The following is a 24,610-nucleotide window of genomic DNA, read 5'->3' as shown; positions in this document are numbered from 1 at the left end:
AACAGAACCAAAGAACAGAATTTAATTGAAAAAGCTTAAGTCCAACCTTGTACTCATAATCTGGACCTCAGTCCAGCTCATACATTCTTGACACTCCTAAAGGTAAATTTTGGAGAAAATATTATGAAGAAAATATTGTCTTTCTTTCAGCAGGACACATCGTCTACTCTTCATTTTTTTCCTGCATTTGCTTATTTAAATCTCAAGCTATAACTACTCCAGCAGCCTGCTGGAAAGTAAGCAGGAGTGCACTCATGAGACAGCAGTTGTGCTATGGTAGCTGCCAGCATACATCTTCTCAGGTAGATGTGATGTAGCACAGGGCCCTGGTTGACAGGTGCAGGTGACATGGTATTTAGGGATTAGCTGAATGCCCACAGTTGTGGCTACACAGAAGGGAAGCACATGCCTTTCCTCACCTTAATCTCCTGTATAGGTACTCTTGCTTCCTCAAAGTGGGATGCTTGGAAGTATTCTTTATAGAATAGCTTTCATTTCGCTGAGTCTGCTGAAACTGCTTTTAATGATGAATTTATATAATTGCTGCGACAGTATTCCTGGCTTGATTTTCCTCTCTCTTGTGCCAGTGTGTGAACAATGAAAGGTTCATCAAACTCATTGGAGTGGGTGAGATCGAGTCTGGATTATTTCAATCTGTATTTGGGTTGCTACCTTTGCTATAGTACTTTTGAGAAATTGCAAAATTTTTCATGTTTTCTTATTCCATTCATTTCTAAGAAAACTTCTAATGTTCCTAAAGCATACCCTACATATGGTAAAGGCTGTGGGTGTTGTTTTTTTGTTTGTTTGTGTTTGTTTTTGCTAAGCTTAGTTTTGTTAAGTTATCGTGTCTAAGCAATACTATTTGATTTATTCATTCAAATGTCTCATTGCTGCTTTGATCTGTTTCAGTTGCAACTTTTCCATTTTGTCTGCTGTTGCATATGCTATAGCATTACCTGGTCTTCATAAGTCAGTAGAGTTTTGAGCAAAGGAGTATGGTGATTTCTGCTCTCTTTCAAAGTCTCTTTCTGAAAGTAAACTTGCTAAGATGAGTTATTAGCAGCTTTACTACAGCCTTTGCTCATACTGTATCTTGAGGTTCATTGCATTGCATCATTGAATATGTTTTGTTTTGTGCTGGCCATGATGGTAAATACAGCTAAGGCTGTTTTACATCACTGATGAGAATGTTCATCTCATAGAGCTTGGTTATGAGATTGACTTCAAATCACTTTTTCTTATCCTCTTTCTCCGTTAAAACCAACCAAATGTTTTTCTATGTCATTATATAAGCATGAATTAATACAGAGATGAAATATTAGTTATTCTTATTTCCTAGTTTTTGGACATTCGAGCCTTCTTTGACTTTTTATTAAACACTAACAATTACAAATTCCACATTGTCTATGAACCCTGTTTATAGACAGCATTATTCACTCTATTGACTGTAAGAGTTATGATTACCATCAGTGATCTAAATATATGTTTATATTGGAACATGGAAGACATTTCATTATTAATGCATTCTTATAAATCCAGCTCTCATTTAGATGACAATCAGTTCAACCAATGTGGTTTCCAGTTCTTACTTGTGTTTGATCACTGTGTGGAAGTTGCAGACTCATTTAAAACATCTTTGAATAAGGCATACAGGTGTGCAGTAATCTTGCATTTTCCCAGATAGATCGCATATCCATGAAAGTTGTAAAATCATACAGTATTTTACAGCCCTTTAGACAAACTTGCCATCAATATTTTAGTGTATTTTAATCAAGAGGAATACAGAATTTATTTTTTAGTAGTTGGAGTGACAGTTAATGAATGTGATTTCTTTCTTTTCTTTCTTTTTTTTTTTTTGAAAGCAATCATTACTTTTAAAAAACTAATAGTTATTAATTTAAAAAAATATTCAGTCAAACAGAATTCTTGGTATTCTTTTGATACATAAGCACCAATAATTAGCCTCTTATCTAAGCTTTGTTTCAATTTTATTTTTGATCAACTCAAAAATGTTTCTGCACAGTTAGATTGTATGCTATTTCCAAGTGTTTGCCACAGTAATGCCTTATTTTGTTTAAACAAATATATATATAAATATATATATAGACCAAATTAAATAAAACTGCTATTTTAGTTCTTACAGGAGGTATACGGTGGCAACTATGATCTTGTAGGCAGTGGCACTGTGTTTTGACACCCACGTCTAACCACATGAAGCTTCTTAAAACATTTTCAGTCTTTTGAATTTGTACCTTTTGTTGTCAAGTAAATACGATCATTGTAATTTTAAAGTATGAGCCCCTGGACTTATTTCTTTATGTTCTGTGACGTTGTAAAAATAACTTACACTGCCAACCTCCTGAAAAGTATAGTGGGCCTGACTAATGTTGGATTCACTTAGGAGGTAGAAGTAAGAGTTCAACTGAATCTGTCTGTCTGTGAGAAGACATGTTGATTTGCTATCTCTGTTCCTGTGAAAGCAATGTCATTCAAAACAATATATTCTCAGAATGTTTTACCTACATTGCTGCAGTCATGGTGAATGGGAAAAGTCTATTTCTCTGTGAACATGACTACATCACTGACTGAGAAATTTTAGAGCTGTGTAAAGCTGTGTCAGCCATATAGCTGGAAGGGTAAAGTGAGCATAAGTTCTAAAACACTGCAGTCTCTCCAGCTCTTCTCCAAACAACAGTACAGAAAGAAATCTTTGCTGACTTCTGGTTCTGAGCAGATAAGTCTGCTCAGTGTTGGCTTTCTCAGGTATTCAGATCCCCAAGCTGTTAGGAACCTACAGCTATGCTCTTTGAGTTTAAAACCAATAATCCATAAAATCAATTTGTTTTCTTGAGAAGGCATCTTGAGGTGCAGAGTTGAAAATAATCTTGCTTATAGTTATAAAAAACATCAAAAACAGTTCAATAACAGCCAGTGGACAGAATAGTCCAGGGTGGGGTTTTCAAAAGTGGTTTAAGAGTGTAACTGACTCTGAAGGTCTGTGAGATTTATGCTCTTACACACCTCTGGCACCTGATTAAAAAATCCAGTTTCAGCAGATAGGACTCTGTACTGGTACTTAAATTCTGTTTATTCAGCTTTTACCTGCTGTCATGGATCTGCTGTTTCAGTTCTCTGTGCCAACCTTATTGGCCATTCTCTATAGGAAAGCATTTTCAATGACCTCAGGACTTCCAATATGGTCTTTCTCAGGGTCTTTCTTTTGTCGAGATCATCCTTGGATTGCATGGCTTCATTAAGTGAAGACTATGTCCTAGAATATGTTTATGATGGACTCGGGTTTTGATTGTGGCCTCTGAATAAAGCTACAATGCAAAGAACAATTACCTTTCTTTGTGAGGTCAAGATGTTTAAACTGCTCTAAGAATATGAAGACTTACTTTCTTTTATTGGGTTATTTTAATTGCAGCTAACAACTTTTATTATCTTTACACTTGTGCTTTGACTCTCATTAATGTAATAAGAATGTTACAGGGATTCACAGTCCTGTAAGAAAACAAATTTCATTTGATTTTAATGCAACAGTGTACACAGCAGAGTGCAATAAGATATAGAGTATTTCATCTCCAGGTCACTAGCTTGCGTTTGGCTCCAAGGTTATTGACAGAAAGTAATTATAATATAACAGATGACAGTACAATATAGGCCTATGGTGATTTTTAGTCCAAACATGCTGCAAAAAAAAACCACAACCCCAACAGCTTCCCTTTGTGCTCAGAAAAAGTATTTAATCTTAAGGTAGAGACATATTAAGACACTTGTTTGCATGTTTCTTTAAACCAATCTCCCTGAGTATTTTAAACACCAAAACCTTCAGTGGAAGGGTTCTCCCTTCGTCATATTTGCACAGCACCCAAGGAAATAGTGTTGATTACTACCCAAAATCTGTGATTGTCAGGGTAATCTAAAACAGGTTTTGGATTTGCAGGTGTATTGTTCATAGTAATGAGTAAATATTACCTTGGGGCATGATCTGAAAAACCATTGTTTCTGTCATGACTTGCATTTTCTGTGGTCTACAAATGATCAACATGAGCATCCAGCTGTAAATTAAACGCAATTCTGTAAACAGTAGCATTCAGACAGGATTAAATGTTTGAGCCTCATTTTAAATTACAGTTTCTGATTAAGCTTTCCTTGATGTTGGAAAGCGCACAAGTTGGAAATCTTACAAGATTTATGTCTGGAGAAATTTATAGGTGATGAGCTAGCAACATAAGTGACATTGTTAGAAGAAGCCTAACCTAGCTTTAGCAAAGGGTATTCTGGAATCTCTCTTTCTGTAGATACTTAGAAGAAGAATAAAAAGCAAGCTAATCTCTCAGCACTTAGATGAGTCACTGTGTCACTCACATTATTTTAAGGAAAAGAAAGTGGAAAGGGTTTAGATGCAGAATAGCTACATTTATTAATTCCTTATTCAAAAACAACAAAGACTGTAATATTGAAGGATTTAGAAATTAACTTTTTATTTTCAAATCAATGGGCTGCTATCATCTTCCAGCTACTCTGTGGTATCTCATCTCCTTTTTATGGCGTGTGTGTGGTTAAACATAAGTCAATTTTTTCCCTCAATTCTCTTTACTGTCAAGGATAACAGACGGGTGTTTATGTATGTATGTTTGTTTACATTCATATCATACCATGAAGGATGGTAGCCCAGCACAAAGCATGCACTTTACTGTATCAATTGCACCGCTGCACTGTGTATGCTTTGAATATCACATGCTGACACCTTTTTCCATTTTTAAAGGAAATATGTACTTTTATGTTGACGATACATTTCACAGTCCATTGCATCAAGGAGTTTTAACGTTGCTTCAGGTCTGCGTATGTATTTTTGTTATTGCTGGTAAAGCTTTGCCGATTAGATGGTTTGTTATTATCTTCCACCAATTAACTTTTTTCAAAACCCAGAAAAGATAAATACAGTAATTACATGTAATAATTAGAAAACTTTGTATAATGAAGCAAGAATTTTCAGGTTAGTAAATAGCTGAATGTGAGCCTGATAGCCTGCTTAATTAATCACTAAGCTGTGGAACCACTGCAATTCATATGTCAATCCAGGCTCTTTTATGGAAGTGATTTGAATCAATTGCTAATGAAATTGAGAAATTTAGAAGTGGCTTTCCGACTTTCAAGTGACAGGGCTCATATTTAACTCAAGAAATGTGACAGTTAATGACAACATAAAAGTGCCGTGAATCATTTGCCAGATCTTGTGAGAATTACAGCATCACCCTATTGAAATAGCTCATAGCTGATGAGTGTGAAAATAAACAGTCATAATTACATATTTAGATATCGAGGATGCTGCTTAAAATGTAAGAGAGTCTGTCAGAAATAACCAAAGGACAAAATCCTACAAGTGTTACAATAATATTTTAAGAATTCTCCTGCTTTGCCTCGTAGATGGATTTACGCTTCCTACTGCTAAAACTCTAATCCTTTAGAAATTATCACACACTGTCTTTATTGAATCAATTTCTTTAAGCTGTCAAAGTATTTTATTCACTAATTCTTCTTTTTTAATGTAATTAACATGTTTATTCTTACTTGGTTCTTTGATTTTAAACTAATCTGCTGTTGCATTTGTTTCCTTAACTTTGTACTTCCAGCCACACTTTTAATTAATTAAAACTTCATCCAGATATAATGAGACAGTTATTGTGTGTTAATGAAATATCAGGGTAAAGTGTACTAATCAATAATTAATTTAATTAAGGTATATATGAGACTATTGCTATATAATTAACTGAAAACTGCATAAGTAACACATGGATATTTAAATTTTCATTAATAAGTTTGTTAGGAATTTTTAGATCATGCTGTTTTATGGATTTACACAAGAGAGATAAAATTAAAGTGTTTGTCAAAGAGATTCTGAAATAGACATTAAATGGAGTACTGAATCATTTTGACAATACTGTAGCAAATTTAGGCAATGGAATCCACACTAAGAATGAAAGTGTGCCTTCTTGGAAAGGAAATAAAAATCTGCGGGAGATTTCTTTTAACCTATGAGAGTCAAATATATAAAACATCCTATGAGATGAAATTACATGAGAGACAATATATTCTATATTTGAAAAATGCGCTTTAGAAAGGATTATGAATTATGGAAGCATTTTTGCTATTCCCTGCTAAAGCTGGATCATCCTACTAACACGTTCTTCAGGCACTCTACTTATTAAAGACTGTGTTCTATTAATATTGATGAAGTTATCTCCTTTGCTCATTGTGAGTGACTTTTCTGAGAATTTACCAAGGAATCAATATTTAAATGTGCTGCTAATTCAATACATTTGATAAACTTTTAAATTCCAAATGAATAATACTCTTTATGTTTCCTGTATATTCAAAATTAATTACAGTTTGTATTATTGATGATTATTTATTTGCAAGGTGTTTGAAATCCATAAAGCCTTTGAATCAAAAAAGCTTTTTAAAAATAATTCCTTGGGGCATCCTAGTAATATTCTACTTACACAGATGTTCAGCACAGAAGTCACAAATCTGACTCTCAGACTCTCTAAATTAAAATTTCATTATTGTATACTAGCAGTTGTAATCAGAATGAATTTTACAAGGTAAAGTAATTGTCACAAAGAACAGTGATGTTTTTCACAATGGAGTTTGACCATAGTTAGCAGATGGAAGAGTGAGAGATTTGTGATAATGAATGCCTTTTACAAAATGTAGCCCATAGTTTGGATCTGTGTCAATTTTTTTAAGTTCAGTTAATGTACACGTTTGTTTCTCTGTCTAGGTGAAGCACATTGAGAACTGGTCTGTCATTTTTTTTTTCATGTTATTTTTGTCACGAGTACTCCTCATGCATAAATGAGCAATTTTTTTTAATTTTTTTTTCAATAAAATTTAAAAGGAAGGACTCTACCCACATGTGATTGGTTCAGGCTATATATCTTTTAAAGAAAGGTGGACGTAAAAGACCTTGTTTTCTTTTGAAATAGCTCTCAGACATCAGTATGCTCTATTTGTTATTTCAGAGAGGAGTATTTCTGGGAGGGCATATGCAGTATGTGTCTTGTGACTCAAAGTATTTTGGCTCAGTTTCATGGGCTGCAAGACTTCAATCAAATGGACTTAGACCCATTAGAGCCAAATTCAACGATTCTACTGTAAATTTCAAGTGTAATTTTTTTTAATTTTAGATCATAAATTCTTGCCTAAGTTTTCATTTAAAATGGCATGTTTCAATGTAAAATTACATTTCATGAGAATTATTTTAGTACACTTTTTCCTAATAATTATAACAACCTGGCAGAGAACACCCTGGTCAATTCTAGAAATAGTGTTCTAGAATTTATCTTATAAAAAAATAAAACATACTACAACATATACAACTGACACAAAAGTCCATACCAAGATACAAATGAAGTAAAAAAACATTCCAAAGAAGTATTTGGAGGTAACTTAAGCAGTTATCTGAGGAATTACTTTAATCATGCTTTGCAAAGAAAGCGTGCTGTGACATATTGTATTTGCAGTTCCAAATTAGAGCAAAATTGAGCTATTTCTAGCAATGCAGAATAAAGGTGAATTTTGTTTTCATGCCTTATGGGTCATATCCTTTGTCTCATGAAGTGTTGCAAACAAATTTGGACATCAAGGGAGTTTAAAATGAAACTTTAACGATACCTGTTTGGTATTATGAAATAAGTGCATGCCACTTTTATGCCATTTATTATGTGGATGATGTGTTTTTGTTTAGCTGAGTTCTGGTTTTACCTGTAAGAAACAAGAGCTGTTTTTTTTTGTTGTTGTTTTTTTTTGTTTGTTTTTTTAATTATTTAATGTTGATAAAATAGCTTAATAGCTTTAAAAAAACACTTGCCTTAATTCTCTGGACAGCTGCCACGAATCAGTACACCCATTAATTATATGAATATATTTTTGAACATGTTTAGCAATTTAGTTAGGTTTGGAATGGAGTCATAATTCAGTATTCTATATGAGCATTGGTTAATACTTGTTACAGTATTTCAAAGGGATGTTATTCACATAGAAATGTCATATAGCCACATGCTTATACTGTGAAATGAACCATTGGCCTTCTTTTCTACACCTACTAAGAGGAAATATTGCAAACTTTCTCTTTCAAAACTGCATATATTCATTTATTTATATTAAAAAAAAAAAAAAAAGTTGGTCAATTTCTCTACCTCCTCTGCTTTATTAAATCAGAATTTTCAAACACTGGTCAATACTTTTCCAGGAAGCTGCCAACCAGAGTACTAGATAAGACTGATATCTAAATGCATTTTCAAAACCACAGATTCCTATTCACCACCAGTTAAGTTAGAATATAGTAGTCTTCCATCTGCATCTGTACCTCTTTTTTAAAATGGGAAGTAATACTGGAAACTGTAAAATTGCAGAAATTGTATAACATCAAAGCTGAAATTGAAGAACTGATCCTGCATCTCAAATGATTTTCTGACCTCTATTTCAAGGTCAAATCAATCTCTTTTAATGCCTGAGTGTGACCCCACAGCCCGGGAGCATAAAGACTCCATCCACAAATTAAAGATGTGATTGCTGGCAGGCCTGCTGAGTAACCAAGCCCCAAGTCAAAACCACCTTCTAGTAAACACAGAGACTCTGGTAAGCTTCTGCTTGGGGTAAGAAATTTTTGCAGGGTATTGCACTCCCAACAAGATCAGACCTGATAGCCTGGATGCAGAGTAGTCTCTGGTACGAAATACTTGCCGCATTTTAAGAATGTATGTCTTCTGTTCACCTCTGTTAAACTGCAGCTTTTCAGGTCTATGTTCAGGTGCAATTGCATCTGCTACACATACAGGTTCACTTTTCATTTGAAATTCAGCGGGTTTCCCCTGAAGTCTCTTTCTCTTGTTGACCTATGTCAGAAAAGACAGTCTTCATCTTTGTTTTGCACCAGTCTTAAGATCTGTTTGCATTTATTTGTTTCTCATAAAACTCCCATGGTGCTACTCAAATGCCATAAAAAATAGTAATTGGTAGATGTCATTCCCTGTTCTTGTGCCAAAGCAGAATCTCTGTTTGCCTTTTCGAGGACTTGATGGCCTACCCAGGCCTGACTTCTAAACTTTTCCTCCTTTTGCTTCTCATCCCAGGAAGAGACTCTTCCTCTTATATCATGCAGAAATATGTTTTTAAAAAATAAAAGCAACAAACATGATAATTGCATGCATTCTATTATTTTTATCTTTTCATATAAAAATGTTTTCTTGTAGAGAGCTGTAACATACTATGCCATACATAGTTTTTGTAATCACAGAATCATCTAGGTTGGAAGAAATCTCCAAGATCATCGAGTCCAACCTCTGACCAAATACTAACAAGTCTTCCACTAAACTGTATCACTAAGTTCAACATCTAAAGGTCTTTTAAAGACCTCCAGGGATGGTGACTCAACCACTTCCCTGGGCAGCCCATTCCAATGCCTCACAACCCTCTCGGTAAAGAAGTTCTTCCTAATATCCAACCTAAAACTCCCCTGGCGCAACTTTATTTCATTCTCCCTTGTCCTGTCACCAGGCACATGGGAAAATAGACCAACCCCCACCTCTCTACAGCCTCCTTTAATGTACTTATAAAGAGCGATAAGGTCACCCCTGAGCCTCCTCTTCTCCAGGCTGAACAAGCCCAGCTCCCTCAGCCGCTCCTCGTAGGACTTGTTCTCCAGACCCCTCACCAGCTTTGTCGCCCTTCTCTGGACTCTCTCGAGCACCTCCATGTCCTCCTTGTAGTGAGGGGCCCAAAACTGAACACACTACTCGAGGTGCGGCCTCACCAGAGCCCAGTACAGGGGGACGATCACTTCCCTAGACCTGCTGGCCACACTGCTTCTTATGCAAGCCAGGATGCCGTTGGCCTTCTTGGCCACCTGAGCACGCTGCTGGCTCATATTCATCCGACTATCCACCAATACTCCCAGGTCCTTCTCTGCCTGGCAGCTTTCCAACCACTCATCTCCCAGCCTGTAGCTCTGCTTGGGGTTACTGAGCCCCAGGTGCAGGACCCAGCATTTGGCCATGTTGAGCCTCATACAGTTGACCTCAGCCCATCTGTCCAGCCTATCTAGATCCTCCTGCAAAGCCTTCCTACCCTTGACCAGATCGACACATGCACCTAACTTGTTGTCATCTGCAAATTTACTAAGGGTGCACTCAATCCCCTCAACCAGATTATTGATAAAGATATTAAAGAGAACTGGCCCTAGTACCGAGCTTTGGGGGACTCCAGTAGTGACCGGCCTCCAACTGGATTTGACTCCATTCACCATGACTCTTTGGGCCTGGTACCCCTCCAGTTTTTAACCAATGAAGCGTACAGCAGTCCAAGTTACAAGCAGACAGTTTCTTGAGGAGAATGCTGTGGGAAATGGTGTCAAAAGCCTTGCTGAAGTCAAGGTAGACCACACCCACCGCCTTTCTCTCATCCACCAAGCACGTCACTTTGTCATAGAAGGAGATCAGGTTCATCAGGCAGGATCTGCCTTTCATAAACCCATGCTGACTGGGCCTGATTGCCTGCTTGCCCTGCAAGTGCTGCGTGATGACACCCAAAATAATCTGCTCCGTGAGCTTCCCAGGCACTGAGGTCAAACTGACAAGCCTATAGTTTCAGAGGTCTACCTTCCAGCCCTTCTTGTAAATGATCATATTAGCTAGCTGCCAGTCAACTGGGACCTCCCCTGATAGCGAGGACTGCTGATAAATGATGGAAAGTGGCTTGGCCAGCTCTTCCACCGTGCTCAGGGACAAAACACAAAGGGGCCTTACCAGTTAGGTTGGCCCATTAGGTTAATACAAATAGATAATTTATGTAGCTAGATAATTTATGTAGCTCTCATACATGTGGGATGTGGATAGCTGTACCCAGACCCCAGGATCCCCATTTGCAGACCCAGTTCATGTTATGTTCCAAGTAGTTCTGAGAAAACAAGTATATTCACCTTAGTGCCAAAGGTATAGACCTTAACTGTTCTCTTATCCTCTTGTTTATAGTGAACGTGGTACCAAACATAAATTACTGCCCAGAAACCCAGAAACAATATAACTATTAACGGGCTCTGGATGAGAGGGGGAAATATATATATATATATATATATATATATATATATATATATATATATATATATATCCTTCAATTTTCTTACTTTTCAAGATTAAGGATAGTTATGTGACATGACATCAGTCCAATTTACTGAGTATAAAACTAAATTAAATCAATGCATGAAGCTCTCATTGAATATGCCTCGAAATCAGTTCATCTACCATTATTGAAAAGTATCACATTTAAGTCTTAATAATTCTTTACACTAGAGTGCTATTAATGTCATCATTATTATTATACTTCCCTATCTTCGATATATTATAGCTGTTAGAATTCAAGTACAAAAATCAATGGGAAATTTGCATTTGATATAAAATATTCTAATCTATCACAATTAATTTTCTTCCCTGAATTATGTTAATTATCTTATCCCCACCTGGGAAGAAACCCCTATTGCATTCTTGACTAGATTTAGATCTAAAGCTGGTTCCCTGCAGTGCAAATCTTTGATAAAAATTCCATACTTGCTGTCTCTTTGCTTCTGTCTTTTGTACACACACCACAGTGAGAAACATTAAATGAAAGGTTTGGTTTGACCAACAGATTTTGAATACAGAAGACAGCTATTTTTCCTTTGAATAGGAAATATATATATATATATATATAAAAAACAAAAACACAACTTACTCCCTCAGCTCTTGCCTATGGGCAATTAAGCTGTACACATGCAATTTCAAGATCAAAAGCAGCACCAAAAACCCACTCATGATTGATTGCTCAACAGTTTACACACATCAGAAGAAATATCTTTGACAAGAAGTTTTCTTTAGTTGTTTCAAAGGCTAGCATCACCTCTTTGTACCTCGAGGAGAACTTCTCATCCTCAAAAGTCCTAAAAACTCTTCTTTATTAAGAAATTATTTTAGATAACTGTTCATTGAGGACTTACAGTCTTGTACCTAGAATATTAAATGTCTGATTTATCATAAGGACAGTTCTTTTAGTCTCTTGACAGTCAACATCAGACTAATCATTGCTGGCTTTTCCAGGTCTTTCCCCAAATGTTTGAGTAACAGAGTTTACATCAGTTACCACTATTTGTGCTCTTTTATGTAAGTCTTACCTCTAGCTTTAAGTTTCCCTCATTAATTTTGCTTAAGGTCTCCTTTCCACCCTGATCCTTGCATCTGAGGGATGCTGTGATCATTTGTGTTTAAAACACATTTTTAATTTCACTGAAATCCTCAAGGCCAATATATTTTCTTCCAGTTTTTGCTCATGCAGATGAATCTCACAGTGCATGGTCATGAATCCTAGCTAATCTGGGGCCTTGAAAGACACATATGTACCACAGGAAAGTGCGTCATTGCGGGGGAGAGGGGGGAGGGAAGCAGCAACAAACAGGTCTGTAAGAACAGGGCTTTACCCTAAAGGTTTAGGCTGGTTGTGCTGTTTATTCTGAATTGACATCCAGGAAATGTACTTTAATACTTTTCCCCATCAGCTTGCAGTTAGTATATGAAAACTTCCTAGTGTAATTTGTTAGTGTCCATTTTTACAATTGATCTAGGGAGATTTTATAAGAGGCTGGTGAGATGTGACCACATCTTTCACTTTAAAAGTTGATTTTCAATTTGAATGAGGTTGTGAAGTCAAAATGCAGGACAGACAGGGAAGGACTCTCTCTCAATGTCTCTCTAGATTGCAGCAAGAAAATATGAGGGTAAAACCTGTTCTCTAAACACATAGATTTACTGGACTGTGTCTTCTTGATATTTTTACTTTTGTAAAATTACCATTTACCCACAGATCCAGAGGTTTGTCAACGTAGGAAGTGTTTTAGCAAGATTGATTCTGCTAGGTGTAATGTGGCCTGGTCCCCTGTAAGGACATAAAGAATTAGATCATTGATTACAGTGCTTATGTGCTTTTGTTCACTTCCCCAACCTTATAATATTCTTTTCCTTAGCAAATAGATAACTACAGAACAATTAATATTCCCCTGGAAATCCTAACAATTACATTTTGAAACAAGGGAAATGACTGTTAATATCTTGTGGGGAACAGACAGTTATACATAAGTACATGGGAATTTCTATGTACTTAAAAGGCAATGCATGAAACTAAAAGCAAAAATACATGACTTTTCATGAAGAGGCTTTCTGTGACTATCTGTGCATATATTTGAATTTAATTAAAATAAGACTTTCCTGGTGTCAGTTTGATACAGCTCAGACACTGCTGGAGTGGGTCAACGATAAAAGGACTGGAGGTTTCATCTCAAATTTGCATACAGAGAAACCATTTTTGGGGACTCTGCTCTTTCTTGAGCAGAACAGTGCACTCACATGCAGGGCAATGGTGTTTGCCCACAGTTGCACATTTGTGTTTTTGCAGCATGTATAGCACTCTCTGGGTTATTCTTTGAGTGCATAGATGTCCACAGAATATATTCAAACAGTCCTAATTTAGTCAAAAATAAACTTAGAGCAGTCTTAGAGAACAGGACACATTATGAGTGCATATTGGTATTTCCTGTCTTTCAGTCACTGTGGGAATCAGTTGACATCACTTGCATCCAGAAGATGTAAAGGTGTCAGAAAAGTGTAGCTGGCACTACATGTATGCACTAGCTCAGTTTGGAATTGCTATTGCTCTCCTCTAAATACAGAATGAATCTGTGCCTTGGGTTTCTTCTTCCCTTCTTACCACCTCATATTGATTGAATAGTTGATAAGTCATTTCTTGTCTTTTCAACTAGATTTTGTATACAATACATTTATATGTTGATAACCTCAGATACTTCATTCACACTTCTTCTGCATGATTTTCTGTTTCTGTGTCTATACTACATGTATGTGAACCAAATTCTGTGTGATAGATCATGGTCAATGTCTGCACTTGGTTGTCCAACCAGCAGCTGTTTTTGAATTGCCAATCTTATCTTGAAGAAACATGTCTTGTTAAGTTCTGAACCTGGTAGCTTATCTCACCTCTGAGGCTGCATATCAACCTGAGGTCTGGAGTGAAATGACTTGAGTGCTATCAGATCAATTTTCTGTGAGCAGCCCACATCGCAATACTAGTGCACATAAATCAGCTGGCTTTTGGCAGTTTGCACAGGAGAGAGCTAGGTCTACACCTTCAGGACCACTGAATTATTTCTTCTCTCTGGAAAAGTCTGAGAGTCAGAAAAGATCCCTTCAGGTCAGGGCTGAAGTCTCAACAGGAAGCCAACAGAGAGGCAGCTACATTTTACCTCAGTATGCTGGGCATCCAACACTTTTAAGTGTTTTTAAGCTGTGCTTTAGTTTTAAGCTAAAAAGGTTAAGAGGCTAATCTCAGGCACAGATAATCAGAGAAACTAATGAGATGCATACACAGATCACATGTGGCTTCCTGATTATTATATATATTATTTGCTTTCTCTGAAATGAGCGTCATTGCGTTACTCAGCAAATAGTACCATCTATTCTATGAGCATTGAGATGTATGGTTGATCAGCCTAAAAGACTTTTGTTTTGATTTTCCTTCATAGAAACAAACGTATTGCCCTTCACAAGCTTATTTCATGATGAAGATATGTTCAACAATTTTTGACACATAGTATGCATGTAACAATGCAGATAATACATTGTTTTTCTTTATTAATGACAATCAGGTTGTACTTTCCTTTCTGTAGTAATAAAAAGTAGTTTTAGCAGTACATCTGTCAAAATATTTACCTCTTAGGCCACCAAATTTCAAGTCAGTGTCTGCTTACAATTTTTAGTTCTGATATCAAAACCTGAAAGAAGCAGATGACAGCGTGGTAGTATGTTATGCAACTCACAAGTTAAAATGAAATAACAGTTTAGATTTGGGACACATCTTGGGGTCCCTAAATGTCTGTGAGCGAGGAGTGGGATCTATGTATTTATGTTGTTGTTCCTTAAGGTAATGGCATTAGTGAAGCATTTTTCAATAACTACTTTTAATTTGAATCAGTGTGGTAGCTATTAACTCTTGTCAGGTAGGTTTTTGTTTGTTTGTTTTGTTTTAATTCTAGGTATTGAATGTGCCATTAGTTGTTCTCAGAACATAAAGGGACCAAAAAAACAGATATCGGAATTTTCTGCCAGTAGAGAGACTCCTGACTGAACAGGTTCAGAGAGGCTAAACCTTTGTTTCTGTCTCCCCGCTTTTTGCATGTAGCCCTAAAAGGCTGTTGAAGCAGAACTTATGTGGTAGTTTGGCCAAAACTCATTTGCTAGCAGAAACATCTGTACCCCCTGCTGTAAACAAGATGAGAACTGCTGCTCACACTAAGGCATGCTTGGTGTTTTCCTGCAGCTTTAAATGTAATTAAAATAAGGGGTATGTCTGACAAATGGGGGAGGAAGTATACAAAAAAAGAAAAAATCAAAGATGTTTTTTCAAATACTAGAGATGTTATATGAAGGAAACATTATGGATGAGAGATGGTTAAAATTATTTTTCTAAGCCCTCTCCCCCCTCATGCCCCTGCTCTTGTTATCATCTCTGAAACAGGAAGAATCTATTCTCCTTTCACTTACCCACATTTTCTCTGACACCTTTCACTTACCTTTATACATTGTGTACCCCGTGGAGGTGTTCATCTTGTTGTAAAAATGACACTTTCAGGGATATGACTGTAGAGACTGAAATGTTGATTACCAGCATTAATCATTTCTGGAAATACCAGTCTCTAAAGATGCTACTTTTCTGGTGTGCATATAATGTACATAGAGAGGGACAGACTGATGGGGTACGTGTTACTGTATGGGATAGGGGAGGAAGTGCCAGTACATATTTACTTTTGGCCATTTGGGGATTGATCTGTCCTTTTGTGGTCATGTTTTAAAAATAGTGTTGACTTCCCGTTCCAGTTAATTAATTTAAGAAGTCCTCTTCTTTTGGTGGTGCTTGATGCTGGTTTTGTTAATATGTAATGAGGTTTCCCCTTGTGCCTTCATTGTCCATGTTTAAAAGTGCATCTGTAGGGAAGGCTGTAGACCATCAGTCTGGAATCCCACTTCCGTCTCAGCTGCTTCTCTCCATATTGATGGCATACAGGATAAACAGAACAAGTTAATTTGTAATCTTAGATAGAAAATGATAGCTGCGCTGTTTCTGTCGTTGAGCACTCTGCCAGTTTAAACAGCTGATTAGTCAGCTTCTGTGGAATCGATCTGAATCAGTTCCACCTGCGTGCACCCACCAGGAGCCACTTTATTGTAAATCAATCATTCTGAAAACATCTCACAAAGGGGCCAGTCCTCACTAACAAGCCATCAATTTAAACTGTCTGTCTGGAGCACTCAAGAAATTAGAAGCGCAACAAACATTTATTCTAAAATTATGGAGAAGTCATTTCTTTAAACCACAATCTGTAAGTATTTGGTGTTTGTGGTATTTTTTTTTCTTTTAATTCATATGCATCAGGTTACCTTTCAGACATCCCAAAAGTGCATGTGCTTTCTCCTAGGAGAAAACAATATGTTCGGAATTTTAACAACAATGGATGGAATGGATGGCCTTTATTACTAGAAGGCAGCATTAACAGTAACTCAGAGACTTTATATCCTGCCCTTGTGCCCCTTGGGTGTTAAGATCGATCCCTAGAGTCAGAGAAGTTCTCCTTATTCTTTGACATGATGAATTGCTAAATTTTGCCTGTGCAGAGAGTGGGTCTTCCAGCTGGCAGTGGTTGGAGAAGGTGCCCCAGGGGGAAGATACAGATATATGGTTTGGTCTCCAAACTCTTCCTTTAAGACACTTCATACTACCCTAAATAAAAGAGAGTGAAGAAGGTATATTCTATTTTTTTTCTCCTTTTATTGGTCTGTCTGGGCATTTCACTTATGTCAACAAAAAAAGCTGTGAGAATCATGTTTTCAGGTTGAGTGCATTGTTTAGAATCTCTGGAGTCTTATTCAGCTTGAGAAAAAATATGGCAGCACTATGTTTTCAAGGTGCAGCGCAAAATACTATGTGCAATGTTATGCTGTGTAATTACATGTTGCCACATGATTGCCTTGTCAACACTGTGTCTGATTACAAGGTAATTGCTTAGTTACTAGCTTTAACACAAAGCCCCTCAGAGACTTGTGTGCTATACAAGTGTCCCACTCCTGAAAATAAAAAGTTTGGTGAAACCTCACGTGATAGCATGGAAGGTAGTTGTACTCACAGATGCTGTTGGGCCTGATCTATCTCTGCTTAACCTCAGCTTAAATACTCTTATTTATTGTAGTATAGTTTTGTGAGATACCTTTTAGAAATAGTGTAGGGTATTCACAGTAAATCTGGAGCTCTAGTGTCTCCCTCTCATAGCATTGGATTTTGGGTGGGTTTCAGACATTTAATACAGCTATAGTTGTTGCGGTCTTACAGCCCATGCAAGTGACTTCTGCAGTTAGCCTCTCTAACCAGCCCTACTTATTTTAAGAAGTTAAGATGTGGTAGATATAAACAAGACAATGTCAGCTGGTAATTCACTGTACCTTTTGACTTTCTTACTGTATGGTCAGTCTGTATGACTGCATGGTACAGTCAAAAAAAAAAAAAAAAAAAGGACCACATTACTATTAAAATATAGGATGACGAGAATTTGGGTGATGCCTCTTATCTATACTTTACCAACATCCATTTATGGGTCCCCTCAGTAACATCTGATTGACAGTATTCCTCTAGATAAAAGCTGAAGAATGTGGCAGTGCTCCCTCCCTCCCTTTTCCTGTGTACAAATTCTTCCCCTCCTTGCCCATTAGTCTCATGGAGCTCAGGAAGCCTCTTCATTCTCCGTTGCATAAATCCCCTTCAGTAATCTGTTTAGGAGGGGAGATGCGTGAAAATCTTTGCAGCTGCCTTCAGGAACCAGAAAATACAGTAATCACATCCTTAGGTATCATACTCCAGACACTCTGAATAAGAGGCAGGATTGTTATTACCTAAATTGGAAGCAGTGCCAGAGCCTATTGATTTCTAATCTGAGCCACTGAACAAGAGAAGCTCCTTTTTCAGGTCAGCAAGCTGTTTCCGGGGTGAAGGAGGACAAGCTTTGCAGGAGGAGGTCCTCTTTTCTCTATGGAAAGTTCCCACAAGACTTTTCTGTCAGGGCTTTCTTCAAAGGAATTTCATGTGTCTTTGTGGGCCGGGTTATTTTAAATGAGAGTTCCTCAGCTGTTTTCAGGTAGGGCTGGACCAGCTGCTTGCTGGATCTGCTGACTGGGTGCACTAAATTACTTCTTCTAGTGCAAAAATCCTATGTGATAAAGATGATCATTCTCTTGGTGTCTTCAGTCAACTCATGCTTTCACACGAGTAATATTCATGCCAGTGTTGGTCATGATTTCTACTTAATTAATTTGGTACTATCCATTCATCAGCAAAAACTCCATTCCCATTTGTCAGCATGATATTTTTAATGGCAGGTTTTGAGCTGAGTAGGAGTACCTGATGATTATGACCTGCATGATGACTATAGTTTCCTGAAAGGGGAATGATTTCAATCCAAAGGTGGTGGTGGGGGGGGAAATCTTAGAGCTATATGGGAAAATAATCATTTTCTATATGTATATTATTTACTGTCTGCCTGCCCCGTTCATAGAATTAGACTGAATGCCCTTAACCCAGTTCTGTAGGCCACCATCAGGATCTGGATCTTTACTTCTACCTAATCCTCCCATGGCTGCTGAAACTGGTAAAATTCACCAATAGAACAGAATTCCCATGAGCCAGCAAATGTGCTTTCTCTCTGGTGCAGTTGCCTGCTGTCTGATGCTGAGTTTTGTCTTTTCTGTGGAGGAGAATATGGCTTTAATTACCAACTTAGTTTATTACTGCTATTTTAATATGAGAAATCTGATGATTTTTTGGTGTGTACTCATGGGATCCTCTATATTAAATACCTCACCATAGGTGTTTGAAGATTATCATGAAAGCTTGTTTCAGATACATAGGAAAGACGATATTATAAAGTGAGGAGTTGTCTGCTTGTAGCAAGTTCTGGATGAAGGAAATAAACAGGAAAAATGGTAGTCTAGAACAAATCTGGAGCTCAAACTCAGTACGGTAGAGGTATGCAAAGCAATTTTAAGCAGTAGGATTCTGATTTTGATAGTACTGTACAAGTCAAGAAAGGTAATGCTATGTACATAAGCAATGGCTTAAGTAGGGGATGGCATAAGCTAGCAGGAACACTGACACAAACCAGTCCATCTGGTTTGATATGCTACTGGTCTTCTTACAAGATGAGTATGTATTAATGTGTTCTTATTGGTAGTTCTGCAAATTACCTTTGTCATGTTGCATGAGTTATGCAGTGACTGCTGGGTTCCTAGAAGTATCTTCTTTCTGTTTGTTCTCTGTACATTAAGGTGAATACCTAAATGAACACTGCAGTTTAGTATCTCTTTCCTGAGCAGTAATTTCTGGCAATTTGGACTCCTTTCCGCTGTGTTCTTTATTTCTTGGTGTTGAGTACTTATCGCTGCTTTGTAACTGTTAGTATATTTTTACTACTGTCTTGCTGCTAGTCATCATGAATGTTATGCATTGATATTATTGGACCAAATGTTCAGGGGGCACAACAAAAGGGTAGAAATATTGTTTTTTGTTAATGTTGACAATATCTATGATCTTTAAACTGAAAGATGAAGAAGAAAAGTGCAAACATAACTACTTCCATATTATTTCATCATGTTATTACAGGATGGTGAGTTATCACAAACTACAGTTAAAATGCCCGTGTTAAAGAGATACCATGTACTTTCTCACCACTACTATGTGGTGAAAAAATATTTTAATAGAGATGTCATTAGCTTATTGAGGGAGATGATATCTGGAGGCATCTAGAGTGTAGTAGCTAGTTCTGAAAATGTAATTTGTCAAATCTCTACCGAGACTATAGTCTCAGACCCTGGTGTCTGTCTTACTGGCTGCATTTCAGGGTGAAATGGGACAACCAAACATGGTCTAGCAGTATGCAGGGTCATCTATCTTCCCTTCCAGTCAAGTGGGTGATGCATTACGGATTTTTTTTCCACGCCTTTGCTCAGGAACCAAGTAAGGAGGTGACTAGCTAAGTCAGAATAATATGATGGGACAATGTGGTTTTAACGAGTATAACAAGTTGTGTTTTCTTTGGGACCCTTGTGTGCAAGATCCTGCAAGAGGATACGCACACTGGTTGTCTATGAGACTGTGCAGATCTATCCTGAGACTTCAGAGCTCTCTGGCGCTAGGTGTTGACTCCCATAATGAAGTGTAAAGGCCTGGGCACTCCTGGCATTGCAACAGTTGCCAGAGTCCAGAAGACCTGAGTTAACCAATGTGCAAGGAGGTGAATTGCAGGTATGGAGGTAGTTATTAGTATGATAACAGCTTGTGCGTGAAGGATTAAAGGGCTGACAAATAAGAACAGCTCCATCTGTTCTTACCAAAAGGAACCAAGGTAGAAATTCACAAGTTACTTACTGTCTTTAGTATGTAAAGTGTATGTTCCATTAGTTATAAAACAGAAAAAAAGCACTGTAGCAAGATAGGTAAAAACTGCCATAATTTTAATCCAGATTTATCCATATTTTTTCTCAGTCTGTCAGTGGTTAGAACACTTTCTGTTGTAGCTCACCCACCCTCTAAGCTGCATGTGTAGTATAGCACTGAAAGTGGCTCTTTTATGTCATTTGGGGCTTTGTGTTTATTGTTATGCAATATTAGTTGTGCTCACTTTGCAACCAAGACAAACTATATTTACATTTAAATGCCAATTTTGCAAATTTAACTTGGGAACGGGGAATAATAGTTTCTTTTTGGAATTGTATTTTGACCCTAGCAATAAAAGTTGAGAATTGGCAGAAATTTCCATAGCACGGCTGAAGCAATTCTCTGGTCCAAAGTCTAAATAGAGTACCTGTTTCAAAATAGCATGGATTATGTGTGATCTGAAAAGAATTATGCTCCAGTTGCTGTAACATTTCAGAGCCAGTTGCACCACAATAATAAAAAGTGATAAAATATATCAGTCAAGTGAGCAGATCTAATGTAGGATGCACGTGCAAGAAAAGATAAGCAAATTCTGTTGATTTAAACTGAATTTCTGTGGATTTCTGCTAGCATAATTACGATCACATTTGAGCCTATGAAGTAAAACTCAGCATTGATGTGAATGATGGTCTAAATCACACTACTCGTTTGTTTGGAATATATTCCTGATCACTCTGAAATATATTCCAACACTTGTACTTCATATTCACACCCTTATGCATTTTACCTAGACCACTGTAGCATATGTAGCCAATTATTCCAGGCTGTTTTACAAAGCTCAACTTCAAGGGAGCCCATTCAATCTCCAGTTTGTGCTGTACTCCAGTGGCATTGTGCAGTTTAACAGAGTTTGGACTAAAGGCTGTAGGACAGCAAGCATTAAATGAGAGGAATAGTATAAAAAGACTGTGAAATCTGTGTATTTTTGAAAAGACAGCAAATGGCATCTTTAGAAGCTATTCTGTCATATCCTTTGCTCATATTAGAAACCCAAATGTAATATTTATTTCTGATGGAGAATTTCATTGAGGCACTTTAATGGTTGTTTTGAGAAATGTTGGTGTTTTCAGGTCTCAGCCAGTAGTATTTTTGGGTGGGACAGACTGCTGCCTGAATTAAAAAGCAAAGAAACAACCACTCTCGGAATCCTGTTATTTACTGACATTATATTATTATGAGACTAAATGCAGAGCTGTGTGTAAAGAAGAATAACTCTCTGCCCAGGCATCCAGTCCAACATAGTGCTCTACAGAAGACTACTCTATTAATTACAAAATATATTGGTCCCACTAGCAAGTGTAACAGGACTGATCAATCCTCCTCAGCAATGAAAAAATCAGACAGTCTAAAACGCTAGTATGACAACAATGTATAGTTTGGGATCTAAGAAGTGCAATGACAATAACGATAAAAATTCCCATTTATGGAGCACTTTGTCAAACAAACATCTCAGGGCACCACACAGTAAAAACATAAGAAAATGAAATCAAACAGAGCCGCAGGCTTGATCGAAGGGAAATCATTGATCCTTATTCCTAAAAGTACAATGAAAAAAATCCCTTCATCTCTGAGGTTTGGCCTAAAACTTAGAAAGCTTTGGAGGCCTAAAAATAATAACCCAGAGACTATTTCTTTTCTTGCTCATTCTAGATTTGTTCTGGCACTACATGGGATTGGATGGCTGAAACAGTAGATTAAAACTGATTTAGAGAGCACTGTTACCACCTTCTAGTCCAAAGGGCTTTTCATTATTATAGAAATATTTTAGAAAAATATTTCTGGGAATACTGTCTGCTCTAAATTTGAGCAATAGTGCAAGAACTTACATCAGGCCTGATCCTTTAGCTATTTTCTTTCCTTTTCTCCTTTGCCACCTTCCATCTCTGTCTCAGAGTCACAGAGGCAGGTCTAATATGTTAATGTTGAAACAAGCCACAGAAATTTCTCTCCTTGTTTCCTGCTCTCCTAGTCCTGTATTCCCTTCAGTTTATACTGTGATTCCTGTCCTGCATCCAGCTGCATTAAGCTTGATTATGGCTGTAATCCCAAATTCAAACCTTTTTGTCCATTCTTCAAATGCAAGAGTAGACACAGTATCAGTTTTCATCTTGGCAGATATACTAGGTAAAGAGAGTTATATATTAAAAATGTCATCACTAGTACCTCATTCCGCTGAACAGTGTGTGAGTGTGGAGGAAAGAAAGTCTATTATAGTCATTTATATGTCTTATAGTTTACAATGATGCAGTTCCATGGGGCTACACAGCTACTCATAAATGCCAACTGTTTGTTTACATTTAAGATCCCCGCCCCCCTCCAATGAGTTAAAAATAATTAGGATAATGGCATAGTAAGGATAGTAATGTGACATAATAAGGATAATAACTGCATTTTTTTTTTTAAATCATTAATTTTCCGTTTGTTTTGATCTTAAAGGTGAAAGTTTATGTGAGTAAACTAACAGGTATCAATCTATCACCAGTAGTGCTCTGAGGTATTATTGCTACTGGAGGACTCCTCAGTGCTCCTTATTGTAATTGCAATAATCTATATGCCAATGTTTGTTGGGAGAAAGAATTCCTTAAATGGAATTCATCATAATTATTTTATTATTTGGAGTGTGAAGGCATGAATAATGAATCCTCACTGAATACAGAATATGCTCATGTTTTATTTTTTTTCCACATTTGTAAGCATGTAATTCTTTGCACTGGTTCCACTGACAGGGAAATACTTGGGCCGTAAGGTTCTGAAAAGTGTATTAGAACCAAAAATTGGTAGTATTTCTAAATTTAAGTGTGTATTTGATAGCCAGTAATGCCTAATGTCTAGCAGGAGTAGTTCTGCCTGTAGACTAAAACCAGTTTCTGGATATCTAAGTCTCAGTCTCATTCACTTATCGAGACAGCATAGACACTGTCTCCCCAGGAGCTGACACAGCATGGACTCCAACTATGTTCTCTATCTGTGGCTCAGAACAATAAAATAGTTACAAGGTAAAGAAAAGCTAGAGTGAAGCTCCGAGAAGGATCTCCTGAGTGACAGTATGACCTGTTATGGAGCTTTTTGTAATATCAAATTGAGACCAGTAAGAAAACAGGTACTGGCAGCTGAAATCATTCAAGTCCTTAGATTTTACAGGAAGAGTGTACGGAGTGTTGCAATGACCTCAAGTAATTCCCATTTTCCTTTCATGCAACAAAATGCATGTTCTGCTGATAGGTAGTAACTGATGAAGTAGAAATCAAAGCCTTCTTGACTGAAGGCCTGTGCATGGCTTCACAAACTGCAGAAGCATGAAGTGCAAGGAACAGGCCACGCTGAATTGGCAGCACGCTGCATTCAGAGACTGCCATGGGCCACGTACTAGATTTTACAGGTCCTGGTCACACAAAATCAGTCAAACCAGAACTGAATACAATGTCTCCTGAACCTGAAGGTCAGCCAATGTTGCTTTACATCTCATCTATAACATCATTGCAACTGGAAAAGCCTGTAAACTATCCAGTTGCTGCAAGCTTTCTTGCAGCAAAAAGAAAGTTTTTGTGTCTGTGTCTATCCCTCAGATGTAGTACAAGTTGATGATTTTCTATATGGCCACTCTAACCTTTCAAATGGTTCAGGTGTCTGTCTTGATCCTGAAGGGACTGACAAATGAGCTGAGGGTGTTCTGCCAGTTCCCTAACAAAAAATGGCACCCCCCATTCTCATGCTCAGAGGGACATTTATGTTAATCATCAGGTGCAATGAAGAAATCCAGAAGAGCTCCCCATCGATATCCTTTTCCTCGGGTTCAGCTGTCATTGACATTATTTCCATGTTTGCTTGGAAAATGTTACCTTTTGTCATTTTTGTTTGTATGAAATGAAAAGATGCCACGTGAATAAGACTATCTGTAAAGTCAACACTGTCGATGAATTTCAGCATGCCAGTAAGTCTAGGTTGTGTTAACTCTATGTTTTGTGAATTC

The 24,610-nt window shown here is 37.2% G+C and overlaps 1 long non-coding RNA gene across 2 annotated transcripts in view; it reads left to right on the top strand.

Annotated features, from left to right (window-relative positions):
• LOC137859627 (uncharacterized) overlaps positions 1-24,610 on the top strand; it is a 68,785-nt gene that overhangs the window by 25,915 nt on the left and 18,260 nt on the right. Inside the window, exon 1 of one of the 2 annotated variants that reach the window (XR_011098421.1) lies at positions 16,334-16,483. The exons of the other annotated variant lie outside the window; for it this stretch is intronic. This is a non-coding gene — a long non-coding RNA (uncharacterized lncRNA). Of the gene's footprint in view, positions 1-16,333; positions 16,484-24,610 lie in introns of those variants that run through there. 2 annotated transcript variants of the gene reach the window in all.

This window comes from Anas acuta, chromosome 7 (assembly GCF_963932015.1).
Source record: "Anas acuta chromosome 7, bAnaAcu1.1, whole genome shotgun sequence".
In the NCBI taxonomy this organism is placed as follows: Eukaryota; Metazoa; Chordata; class Aves; order Anseriformes; family Anatidae; genus Anas; species Anas acuta.
The sequence above is the reverse complement of the archived record's forward strand: the minus strand, read 5'-3'. Positions and strand labels throughout refer to the sequence as shown.